We start from the raw sequence: 13,643 nt of genomic DNA on the forward strand, positions 1-13,643 counted from the left end.
ACAAGTATGGACTTCACAGATCCCACTCTTTCCGTGCACAAACCACAATATTTGACCACTATGGCAGCAAACATATGTTGGCTCTACCTTTACATCCATGCTTTCTTTTATTTTAAAAAGGAAAGTCTATTGACAAACACCTCAGCCATTGTGACAGGGGACAGCCAGGTTGGTGGGCCCTGGGACAGCAAAGCACTGTCCTAGAAGGATGCAAGATGGGGAATACGTTACACCTTGACGGTACACCCCTTGATCCATCACTAACAAAGAGCAGCTGGGGACACTGTCCAGAATAACACTAATGTGATGTGGACTGAACTGTGTGCATGCATGTGGAAGCAACATTGAAACTATGAGAGAAAGAGAACCACACAGACAATGACTGCAGAGAGTCCAAATCTGAATCACAATGAAAAAACAGGATTGTATACAATGCTGAAGACAACAAATTGAACCCCTACACAAGTGCCAACTGTGAGCAGGATGAGTGAGGGCACCAGACAGAGGAGAGAGAGATCTGATTGAGGAAAGAAGAGAGACGATAATGAAAGCTGGAGAGAGAAAACTAAAACTGCAGTATGATCACAATCAACTAGAAAGGGGGAAAGAATGTGATGATCAGCAAGGTTTAGAGGGCCCCTATAAATAAGGAAAACGCCGAACAGCATTAATGCTGGTCAGACCTGAAAATGTGCCCAACTACAGAGCACTAAAACGTCTTGCCTTTGACCGAAACTACCACCATTAATGGTGTGCTGTACTTCTTTCTTATTGTGGATGACTTCTTGAGATATATCTGGATATACTTTCTAAATCACAAATCGGATGCCTTCACATACTTCTCAGCTTGGGTGCGTCTACTGCAAAATCAAAGAGGTCATCATATAGGTACTATGAGAAGTGATAGTGGTGGTGAGTTTACCTCCCACGAGTTCTCTGAGTTCTTACACAAGTATGGCATCTCTCACTAGCTCACCTCTATCAACTCCTCTTAGAACGGAGTTCTAGAGCATAGGAACTGAACAATTGTGAACATGGCACGCTATGTTGTTCGAAGTAGAGCTCCAAAGCGCCTATGCATTAAGGCTGTTAATACTTCTATGTACATCCTCAACTAGTGCCTATCTGTGGAAATCTTCCAAAAGACCCCGTTCAAGGCATTCTTTGACACTCGGCCTCTCATTGCCCACCTTGAGTTTTTGGGAGTCATACTTAGACGCAAAGCCTTGATAATCACATAGGAAAGCTAAAGCCCCAAGTTGATCTCTTGACCTTTGTAGATTTCTCCTCAAAGGTAAAGGCATATCGCTTGTTTGATCCTAGGACAAACAAAGTTATTACTCAAAGAGAGGTAGGTTTTTTTTTTAGAGGGATATTGTGGAGTCTACTGCATCGGCCTTCGAGTCAATTATTACTCAAAGAGAGGTAGGTTTTTCTTTTAGAGGGATATCGTGGAGCCTACTGTACTAGCCTCCGAGTCAATTTCTCAACCTGCATTGCATGAGATAGTGCCATAGCACACTTTGAGCCAAAGAGTTAGCAACAGGCTCTACAAGAGGCCATGGAAAAAGACATTGAGAGCACTAATCGGACGAAACCTCGACCTTGGTGGATCGTCGAGACCACAAGGTCATTGAAACTAAGTGGATCTTTAGGACAATTGAAAGTTGACGGGATGGACAATTGCAAGGCTCACCTTGTGGTGCAAGGATCTCAACAAAAGCACAGTATTGACTATGAAGAGACGTTTGCTCCAACTGTGTAATTGATATCATTCCACCTATCAGTTGCATTAGCCACTCACCAAGGTTTGCTGCTATATGAAATGCATGTCAAAAGTACCTTTCTGAACAACTATTTGGGCAAGGAAGTCTATGTGCAGCGACTCCTAGATTTTCCCATTCTAACTGTACAGACAAGGTCTTTCACTTTTGCAAAAAGCTCTTTATGGGCTGAGCAAGCACCGCGTTCATTGGTTCCATAGGATGGACAAGTTCCTCAGAACTCATGGTTAACATTCTATCCCATGACCTGTGGTGGGGAAACTTCCCTAGTTGATTCATCTCGGCCAGATTTAGCTTGCTCATTGTCTTTAAAGTTTACTCAATTAGTATTTCAATGAAACCTAATGTGTCACATTGGATTGCATACATGCGTGTATTGAGATATGTTTGGTGTACCTATTAAATATCCTTATGGACAAACATATGGTCGTGGTTTGATTTTGCAAGGCTACACTCATTCTTCTTGGGCAAGCAATCTTGGCACCCGGCATTCCCATGGCAGTTATAACTTCTCCCTAGGTACACCTCCCATTGTTTGGTCATAGCCGTAAACTCCATTGCAGAGGCAGGCTACAGGGCACTTTATGATAGCACCACCGATCCTATCTACTTGAGGATCTTACTAGCAACGCTTCACTTCCCATGCGACATTCCAACTGCGATCTTCTATGACAACTACAGTATCATCGCACTTGCTAGTAGCCCCATCATCAACCCAAAGCCGAAGCACATAGAAGTACACGACGATTTCATCAAAGTTTCACTAGAGAGCAAGCTGAGCTCGGAACTATTTGCCTAGGGATTGCATTATCATCAAATAATTTTGCAAGCATCTTGACCAAGTTGATTAACTGGCCGGTTCTTCAATACTTGCTCCCTAGGATCAATGTGGATGCTCCCTCCCCTTCTACCTCAGCTTGATGGGGAGAGGGGGTTCCCTCTAGCTTTCCCTTCCATCGTCCAATAGTGAGAGGGGGTGGCTTCTTCTCTTGGTATTTACAAGGCGTTGATTACATTTTGCTTCATGGACATTATCATTGTACTTTGTATTATTATCTGTATCATCAAGATGATAATGATTGTAAAAGGGTGCTCGGATAAGTAAACAATTCCCCTCTGAGGGCACTATCCAAGTGGCACCATGCATAGAATTTTGCATAAGCATGCATTATCCAATGCATTGGCATTCTATTCTTGTAAATATGCATTCGTGCATATTTATCTCTTTTCAATCAAAGTGTGGTCGACTTTGAATCCACTATATTCATGGCAGCTTACATGGCAATCTCCTTGGGTAGTCTCTATGGTAGCTCTACATACATACCCCCCATACTTTTCCTTCTTCACCAACACCCACAAGTGGTCAACATAGCTTGTTTATTTTGTGGTGTATTGGATCCAACTATCCCTTTTCATTTCCCTTAGGGACATAGATGTTTGATAGGGCGAAAACACTCATGCCTCAATCCACCCCACAATAAAGTGTTCAAAGTGATTCCACCTACCTTTGCAATTCTTGGTAGACCACCGAACAATTGGCAAGCACCCTTTGTTTGATGCCTTGGACTCCCTAGTCTCTGTAGTCTTGGTAGATCGTTGGGCAGCTAACAAGCGCCCTTTGCCCAATATCCTAGCTACTTTGGGGTGAGATACCTTGGGGTAATTATGAGGTTGAACTATCTGGAGTCTTGACAATCCCTCCCTAGTTTTAATTTTGGGCATAAGATGGAGTGTGAGCTTTAAAAAGCATTATAAACTAATTAGCACTTTATTATAACCCCAAAACTCAAATTACCTAACTTTCATTAAAAAAGAAATGCATTCCTAGAGAGTATATTTTCTATTGCTTGCAACTACTGGATCAACCTTCTTTCATCACCAAAAAGGTGGGTTTGTGTTTGTTGTTGTTGTTGTTCCAACCTGCATTCAATCTGCTGCAATTGTCTATTAGCTGTCCACGTCAGCCAAAAACTTGCATTTGCTAATCCATACAACCTACCACATCAGCACATTTGCTGCGCTTTACTCCAGCTGCTATCGCTTGCATCATCTTCACTGATTCCAGCCAGCTGCCCACTATCCCAATCACGTCTAGCACTTATCCAAACTCTCTAGATTTAGGTTTGTTGCTACCAAACACATTCAAAGGATGTCAGTCAATGTATAACACACTCTCCAGCTCATACTCTCTACCCCAGTCCTAGAGACACGCAAGTTCGAGGTTCAGTACTCACCTTGCATAGTGTGTTTGCTGCATTGGGCATTGTATTTATTCATCATTCATTCATTCATCTTCATTATTCATTGTCTCTGAGTTACCCTATGCTATTGAGCTATTTTATCAATTTGTACTTTGTCATACAATTGTGCTTGTTATCTATAGACAAGCATTTCTTTACATGGGGCAATCGCCATTTATGCCGATAATGCTTCTTATGTTATCAAGGGTCTTGGCATTATACATTTGTGGCAATAAATGGTTAGATAGTTCAATTCTAAGGCTATCTACTACTTTTCGGGATCCATTAGAGTACGATATTCTCCGACTCATACTCTCTACCCTGGTCCTAGAGACACAAGAGTTTGAGGTTCAATATTTACCTTGCATAGTGTGTTTGCTACATTGAACATTGCATTTATTCATTATTCATTCATTCATCTTCAATGTTCATTGTCTCTAAGTTATCCTAACCCTACTGAGTTCTTTTATCAATCTCTGCTTTGTCGTACAATTGTATTTGTTATCTATAGACCAATATTTATTTATGGGAAGAATTGTCATTTATGCCAATAATGCTTCTTATTCTACCAAGAGTCTTGGCATTATACATATTGTGGCCAATAAATGGTTAGATAGTTCAAGAAAGTCTCATGTGCCACAAATTAAAAAGAATCTTCTATCCGTGTTTATGATTGCACTTCTTTAGGTATTGATTAATTCTTGGATGATAAATGCATTGTACACATTGTGATGGTGATGTTACGATTATTTTTGGAACATTGACCCATGAGTTACGCATGCTTGATGGCTATGAGAAAAACACATTGCAAGTGGATGCTCTAGCTGTAAATGCACAAATTCCAACCAGCAATGAGTTGTTGCATCCTTGTTTTGGTGCTATAATTTTCGCAATTTACTGCATTTGCAAAGATAGGATATGGTTGTTGTCTTGTCCAAAGTAACAATGCCTCAAAGGCATTTTTGTGAATGCTCCACTTTGGATAAAATGCATAGATTGTCACTTTCAAAGGATGCAACAATGACAATTGTGTCGAGCCACTAAATTTACAATGCATTAGTTCCTATTTTATTCATTTTAAAATGGCCCCAAAGAGCATTAAATCTTGATCATCAAAAATAACTAGCTTTTTATCTAAATAGCATGAAAAATGCACCAAAATCCTCTATAAATGGAGTCAATTGTGGGTATCCCTTTATCCTCATTTGACATTCATCATTCAGCCTTCAGCTTTCAGCAACCTACCCTCACATTGCTGCCCAACCCCATCTGAGTTGCTGCTGGTGTATTCTCAACAATCTTCGGCCTGATGTTGCCTATGTAGAGAGCATCACCAACAGTGGAGGACAGCTTCCGCTACTGCTTCCCAACCTGTTTTCTTCACCCCAAAGCTGTCACCTCTAACATCATCAACCTTGACACCTATACCCTGCATTTCACAATCTGTACAACTGCATTTTTCTCCTAGATAAGCTGCCAAGATCATCCTATAAGACTACACAACGGAAGTGATTATCCGAGTATAAAAATCTTGGTCATCTGAGCTTTTTGGTCAGTGTGGCCAACAGATTAAATATTTTAATTTCTCTTGGGCATCTTGTTAATGATGACCCAAGTATAATTATAGAGCATTCCGGCCATCAGCCACCCCTTAATAGAAAAATGAGCATTTAATCATATTTGAAACACTCAAATAATACAAATCGCCTTTCAAAGTATATGAGAATCAAATTAGTTTGAATCAACGAGCCAATATGTTTTGGTAACAATTGATATACAAAAGGTTAGTTACATGCTAAGCCATTTGCAATCTCAAGTGATCCCCAATCTTCATTAACCCTTGGACATGCACAAATTAATTAATTAGTGCCCAATCCCAATGTCACCACTGACACTTATTGGCCAATTAACTGTCCTAGGGCCAAAACTAACACCAACTGATATCACCCAATTGGCATAAGTTGTCACAACTTTTGCCTTTGATACCCATTGCTTCCTCAAGGTCCTTGGCCTATCACCATGAAATAACTACCATGTGTGCATCACATAAGCCTTATAACCTTGCACATAAATTAATCAAATGTTACTCGCAAGAGCAAAGCATCTCAAAAATTTCACGTCTCCATGACAAACCTCCCCCTTGAAATCTTTGCAATCATCCTTGATTGCAATGTATTGTGCCAAAGCAAAAAGTATAACTACACTAGAGTTTTCATAAGGCATCACAATTACAACATCAGCCACCGTTGTCTAACCATGCCATATACCCAAAATCAATGAAAATTTCCAGTCAGCATAAACATAACATAAAACTGAAAACATTCCAAAATTGTTGCCAAAAACCTATCGCATGCATCCATAGCTCATGTTTCTCAACCATTCTGACTACACAGCCATAGTAAAGCATGTATTTAGCCTAAACCATGGCTAAAACTGTCAATGGCATTCACTAAACATGTTGTTGTTGTCCATGGAACTAGTTGAAAACCATTGAAAACTAAACATAAACAAATCATAAACTAGTCACTAGCTGCTGCAACTAATCTGAAAACCAATCACAAGCAGAGTGCAAAAACTAATCAGAAACTCATACATAACCGATCCAAAAGTGACCATAGACTAATCTTGAACTAATACTCATCTGTATACATCTCATAATAACTAGTACACTGAGTAGTGACATCATGGCAAACATACTCTCAGCACAATACCTTGTATGCATATTAAATACATCTGAGATTTACTATATACGTCGTACAAGAGCTATCTATAACTGGAGGAGTGAAAGTGCTACCTTCCCCTTGAGCATCAACAGGCACTACTCTAGACCCCTGCTCTCCTGAACCTAGCTCAGCGCGATCCAAAGTGGACTGAAAGGCATCTAGGTAAAGCTACAATAACTAAGGATGGTCTATCAAGTCATCCTCTTCCATCCACTTTGCATCCATTTGTGAATAGTTCTGAAACTTCACCACATATCTCCTAGAAACTTTACCTCTGACCTTTCTTTCCTTACGTGCCAAAATCTGCTCAGGTACCAATATCTCATCCAGCTCCTTAACCTCAAGCTGAATTTCAACAAATACATCCTTTGGCACATCACCACAAAAAGGCCTCAACAAACTGACATGAAAGACATTGTATATCCGCCAATGTGGAGGTATTTTCAACCAATATGCAACACTACTGATCTTCTTCCATACATGAAAGGGCCCATAGTATCTCATACTTAAAACTTCATATATAATCTCTCTCTCCCTTTCATGTTTTTTAATCTTGCCTTTTCAACACACAGCAACACATAATCACCCTCTGCAAACTACAAGGTATGTCTGTACAACAACCAGTTATCTTCTTTTGGCTTTCCTTTGATCTTTGGAGTACATACTTTATCTTTGCATAGGCTATATCCAAGCTTTCCACGTAGCGATCAGCCTCAAAGTGTTCGAAATAAAGGACCATCGTATCTTTTATATGTGCACGGGTGTAAACACACCCTTAGCACATTGTACTTTCATACATATATCTATCTAAAACCTAAAGTGGTACTCTTGTCATTGTACCGAAAAACGTGTTCACTCTCTACTTTGCTCACTCGCACTCTCTCTCTCTCTCTCTCACTGCGCGTAAGGTCTGTCTACCTCGATCTCCGTGCCTAACCTTGCATTGCAAACTGATATCAGAGCTGGCAAGAGACAGTCGACAGAAGCAACGGGTAGGTTGCAAACAGGCTCGTGTGTTGCAGAAGTCCGACAAGCAGCAGACGGCATTTTGCAGTCGTCACTGCAGGGCACACGACAAGTCATGGATGTTGCTGCAGGCATAGCGGGCGATCAACAGCTGACAGCGACTGCAAACTGGTGACGGGCGCAACAGCTGCACGGTGACAGGCGACAGCGTAGCAGGCGTGGACCAGTGGGTGCGACGTCTGCAGGGAACAGCAACTGCACGACGGGCGACGGAGGCATCTAGCTGACGCGGCGTGAGGGACCAGTGAACAAGCGCCGTGTCCAGCGTGTGTCACAGTGCACAACTAACGGGTCCGTTGACCCGTCACATTTTTTCCAAAATTCAACCTTTTTTTTCTAATAATTGCTTCACCCATTGACGAGGTTTCGCGCGCGTAAGCACAAGATTTCAAATTTGTACAAAATCGGCTCAGAAATTTGGCACTTTTCTCGAATCTGGGGATCTCAACACAGAATTGGATAATCTGACTCAGAAATTGCAAAGTTGGTGCACATTTGCCCGGGAATTTTGGGGTTTTTCACATTTTAGTGAAATTCTTTCAATTTCACTGAAATTAGTGCACACAGGACTTGGAAAATTTGGGGATTTGTCCAGATTTCATGCGAGCAAGATGCAACAGTGATATTTGTCTTAGAAATTGCAGGAATTTTTTGACATTTTGTCCCCAACATTTGGGGTTTTTCATGTACATGCACAGATTGGATTGAAATTGACCCAATTTCTCAACATTGAGGCACACTGGACCCTGTGCCATTTGGGGCTTTTGCGATTTGGGTAAAATTTGTGCAGCATTTGATCATTTTATGTACATGCAGGTTGAATTCCGCACAATTTGGACATCAACACTTGGTGAAATTTGGGGGTTTTGCTGAAATTGCTTTATTTTGGCAAAATTGGGCAGTCCTATGCATGACAGAGGAAATGCAGATGTGTGTTTGATGCTTTTGAGCACAAAATTTTGGGGCTTTTGACCGTTCGTGTCGAATTTTATATCCGTAGGTAGATGTACAACAGAAATTGCAGCTGAAATTTTGGGATTTCTCATGTAATGTGATGCACATGCCCTTTGGAATAGCTGTAATCAGTTGGATAATGCTATAGCACTTGGTTTGGTGCTTCTGAAAACTGAATTACAGATCTGAAATCTATACTTCTACGTGGTCATTTATTGCTGATTGGTACTTATTTGTACCTTGGTCACGTGGGTGACAATTTGGGCCTGCATTTACTGGTTTTTTTGTCACATTTGAGCTGAAAACCATGGCTGGCAGCAATGACAGCAGTAATTTGATGCATATAAAGAAGCTTGAAGGCACACATAATTTTACAATGTGGCAAAAACAGTGCTACAATATCATGTTACAAAAGAAGCAGGCAAAGCCGATCAAAACTAAGGGGCAAAGCCTGCGGACATGGATCAGGACGATTGGGATGAGTTGAAAGAGCTTGCACGCTTAACCATAGAGCTATCGATTTCTGATGCCTTGCTCTTCAACATTGAAAGTTTGGATTCTACATATGCTATATGGACTAGACTAGAAGAACTATATGCACACAAGAGTACTGTAAGTAAAGTGTATTGGCTGAAAAAGCTTATGGATTTGCGTATGAAAGAAGGTACAGCAATGTCTACTCACTCGAGTGAGTTTAACTCCATTTTCAGCCAGCTGGTTGCCTTGAAGTTCATGATTGATGAGGAATTTAAGGCTACTTTCTTGCTTTGCACTCTACCAGAGAGTTGGGATACATTCAGAACTGCTATGAGCAATTCTAATGTGATCCTTTTGTATGCTGATGTAGAGAGTGCTCTACTTATGGAAGAGATGAATCGGCAGAACAATGCATCCAATAAGTCTTCCAATGCTTTGCATACTAGGGGCAGGCCACAACAAAAGGGCAAATATGATGGCAAGGGACGCAGTAAATCACGTGGAAAAGATGTTGAATGCCATCATTGTGGCAATAAGGATCACTTTAAACGTGACTGCTACAAATGGAAGAAAGACAAAGGAAAAGGCAAGAAGACAGATGACTGCAAGGAAGAGAAGGAGGACAGTCAGCCTAAGAAAAGCAGTGTAAAAATTGAAGAGGTGAGTGTAGTCACTCATGACAATGACAGTGGAAGTGATGTACTCTTTGTCTCTTCACATTTTGGTGCACATGCTCTACTTACAGATACATATGATGACATACATACCTGGATTCTTGATTCAGGTACTTCCTTTCATATCACCCCTCATCGTGAGTGGTTTTCTGCATATGCAGGGGGTCGACATGGTGTTGTCCATCTTGGGGACAACTATGCATGTGAGATTGCAGGTATTGGCAGTGTGCAATTACAATTTCAGCATGGCTTTGTCTTTACACTTCAACATGTATGGCATGTACATCAGCTTAAAAAGAGCTTGATTAGCACAGGGAAGCTAAATAATGATGGTTTTCATATCACCTTTGGTGATGGAAAATGGAAGATATGTAAGGGATCCAGGGTTATTACCAGAGGTTGCAAAAGTGATACGTTGTATCCACTTCATGTATCTAGTGTGCGTGACCATATTGTTGCCGTGACCAAGCAGCCAAGTGTTTCTTTGTGGCATGGCCGGTTGGGACACATGAGTCAAAAAGGAATGAAAGTGCTTTCTCGATTGGGTTACTTGCCTTGTCTTCGTTATGCTGATTTTGAGCACTGTGATCATTGTATTTATGGCAAACATGCACAAACTTCTCACAAAAAGTCTCTTTCTTTGAAATCTTCTCGTCTAGAGTTAGTACATTCCGATGTATGTCAAATGCCAGGATTATCTTTAGGGGAAAAGAAATATTTTGTTACCTTTGTCAATGATGCTACACGGAAAGTATGGGTTTACCCTATTCGTAGCAAGAATGAGGTGCTTGACAAGTCTAAAAAATTATTGGCATTGACTGAAAATCAGACAGATAAGACACTTAAGTGTCTTCGCTCTGACAATGGTGGGGAATATGTGTCCAAAGCCTTTCAAGCATTTTGTGACAGCAAAGGGATAAAGAGAGAGCTCACTGCACCTCATAATCCACCCCAAAATGGAGTTGCAAAGCATATGAATCGGACCATACAGGATAAGGTCCGTACGATGCTATCTCATGCTGCATTACCCCATGGTTTTTGGGGAGAGGCTGTTATGACAGCCGTTCACTTAATTAATCATTCGCCAAACAGGTCTTTAGGGGGGGAGTTCCCCAAGAAGCGTGGTCGGGCAAGCCACCTTCATATGCTCATCTGAAAGTGTTTGGCTGCGAGGCTTTTGTGCACATTCGTAAAGAAAAACGCAGCAAACTTGAGCCAAAGTCCTGTAAATACATTTTCCTAGGATATGGTGACGAGGGTGAAATGGGGTATAAATTGTGGGATCTCGAGATAAGGAAAATAGTACGCAGCAATGACGTTATCTTCCGAGAAGATCGCATGCACAAACAGTCCGAAAAGACTGAGGAGGTCCATAGGGTTGTATTTCGGGAAGAAATACCTTTTGGACAGCAAAATGTGCCCTCTGTACAGCAACAAATACATGCTATAAATGAAACTGTAAATGCAGGAAATGATGCTAGAAATGATCAGCCAGCTATTGCCCACTAAAATGAGCGATTACATGTGCAGGAACAGCCAAGACAGCAAGCTGTTAATGCTGATTTGCAAGCTGAAATACCAGGACAGCATGGTGAAAATGGAAATTTGCAGGAACAGCCAGCAAACAATGACCATTGGGTTAGGAGATCCTCTAGGGCTAGTAGACAACCTGACAGATCTGTTCCTGGTGCAATTAATGTGGCTGAGTATGTCATGTGAACAGACTGTGGTGAACCCTCTTGCTTCAAGGAAGCAATGGATAGATAGGACAGCAAGAAATGGTATAAAGCTATGCTGTCAGAGATGGAATCTCTTGAAAAAAATGCCACTTGGGACTTAGTGCAGTTGCCTAAAGGGCAGAAAACCCTTCCATGCAAATAGGTTTACAAAATGAAGGTCACTTCTGGTTCCTTACCAAAGTACAAAGCAAGATTGATTACAAAGGGGTACAAGCAAGAGCATGGAATTGATTTTGATGAGATTTTCTCTCCTGTAGTCAAGATGACTACATTGAGAACCATTTTGGGCTTGGTTGCAGTTGAGGATATGGAGATCATACAGATGGATGTAAAGACTGCGTTTTTACATGGTGATCTGCATGAAGACATATATATGCAGCAGCCTGAAGGGTTTGTTGAACAAGGGAAAGAAAAAATGGTATGTAAACTCAAAAGGAGTTTGTATGGGCTGAAACAAGCACCAAGAGAATGGTATCATAAGTTTGATACATTCATGCAATCCCAAGGCTTTCATAGAAGTCAAGTGGATCACTACTTATCTTGGTTTTGTATGTTGATCGCATGTTGATTGCTGGCAGGGATACTCATGCCTTGGATTCATTGAAGCAAAGTCTTCATAGCAACTTTGACATGAAGGATCTGGGTGATGCAAATCACATTCTTGGCATGCGAATACTCAGAGATAGATCTAAAGGCTTACTCTATCTATCTCAGCAGGAGTATATCTCCAAAGTTTTGCAGTGTTTCAATATGGAGGGGGGGGGGAACAATTGGGGTTCCATTGCCTCCATATGTGAAACTCAGTGCAAAGGACAACCCTACATCTGATGATGAGAAGGCTGAAATGGCCAAGATACCATATGCTTCAGTTGTCGGCAGTTTGATGTATGTTATGGTTGCTACACGTCCTGACATTGCTTTTGCAGTGGGAGTGGTTAGCAGATACATGGCAACCCCTGGCAAGAAGCACTGGGAGGCAGTGAAAGGTATTATGAGATACCTCAAAGGCACAAAGGAGTTGTGCATCTGCTTTGGAAAGCAGAAGGCATTTGTTGTTGGCTTTACAGATGCAGACTATGCTGGTCATGCAGACTACAGGAAGTCCACTTCTCGGTATGTGTTTACTTTCACAGGAGGAGCAGTCTCTTGGATCTCCAGGCTACAAAAGTGTGTTGCATTGTCTACTACAGAGGCAGAGTATGTAGCTGCCACTGAGGCATGCAAGGAAGCTTTATGGCTTTCACGTCTGGTGGGAGAGCTTGGCATCACAGAGTTATCTGTTCTCCATTGTGATAGTCAGAGTACTATCATGTTAGCACGGAATCCTATCTTTCATGCAAAGACAAAGCACATACAGGTAAAGTACCACTTCATTAGAGATGTACTTGACAGCAAGAGCATTGAGCTTGTCAAAGTGCATATAGATGATAATCTTGCAGACCTTCTCACAAAGGGTCTTCCAGCAGAGCGGTTTGCTCTTTGCCGACAGATGATGGGAGTTGGATAGATATATTTATTTCAGCTTTGTACATACTTAGACTTAGCTGATTCTTTTCTCCTCTTAAGACACATTGCCTTTAGGTGGGAGGTTGTTGGGAATAAAGAGCCATCGTGCCTTTTATATGTACACGGGTGTGAACACACCCTTAGCACATTGTACTTTCATACATATATCTATCTAAAACCTAAAGTGGTACTCTTGTCATTGTACCGAAAAACGTGTTCACTCTCTACTCTGCTCACTCGTACTCTCTCTGTCTCTCTCACTGCACATAAGGTCTATTTACCTCGATCTACGTGCCTAACCTTGCACTGGACAAAGATCTTATCCTTAGTGTGCAAAATAGGTAGTATCTTCTTGCCACCCTCAACCACTTCAAATGGAGCTTTGCTTGTGGAACTATGCACCATATTGTTGTATGCAAACTCAACAAATAGCAAGTACTACTCCCACTGTGTCTTATGGTCTAATATATAGCACCTCAAAAGATCAAAGACTGTGAAATTTTTCTCTTCACGCTGGCCA

At 41.3% G+C, this 13,643-nt stretch overlaps 1 protein-coding gene across 7 annotated transcripts in view; it reads right to left on the reverse strand.

The window, feature by feature from the left end:
- LOC148041610 (Thioredoxin superfamily protein) overlaps nucleotides 1-13,643 on the reverse strand; it is a 124,147-nt gene that overhangs the window by 38,845 nt on the left and 71,659 nt on the right. The window lies entirely within an intron of this gene.

The sequence above is a fragment of the Lygodium microphyllum genome, chromosome 1 (assembly GCF_053477565.2).
Source record: "Lygodium microphyllum isolate KBCC chromosome 1, Lygodium_microphyllum_v1.1.10, whole genome shotgun sequence".
Classification (NCBI taxonomy): domain Eukaryota; kingdom Viridiplantae; phylum Streptophyta; class Polypodiopsida; order Schizaeales; family Lygodiaceae; genus Lygodium; species Lygodium microphyllum.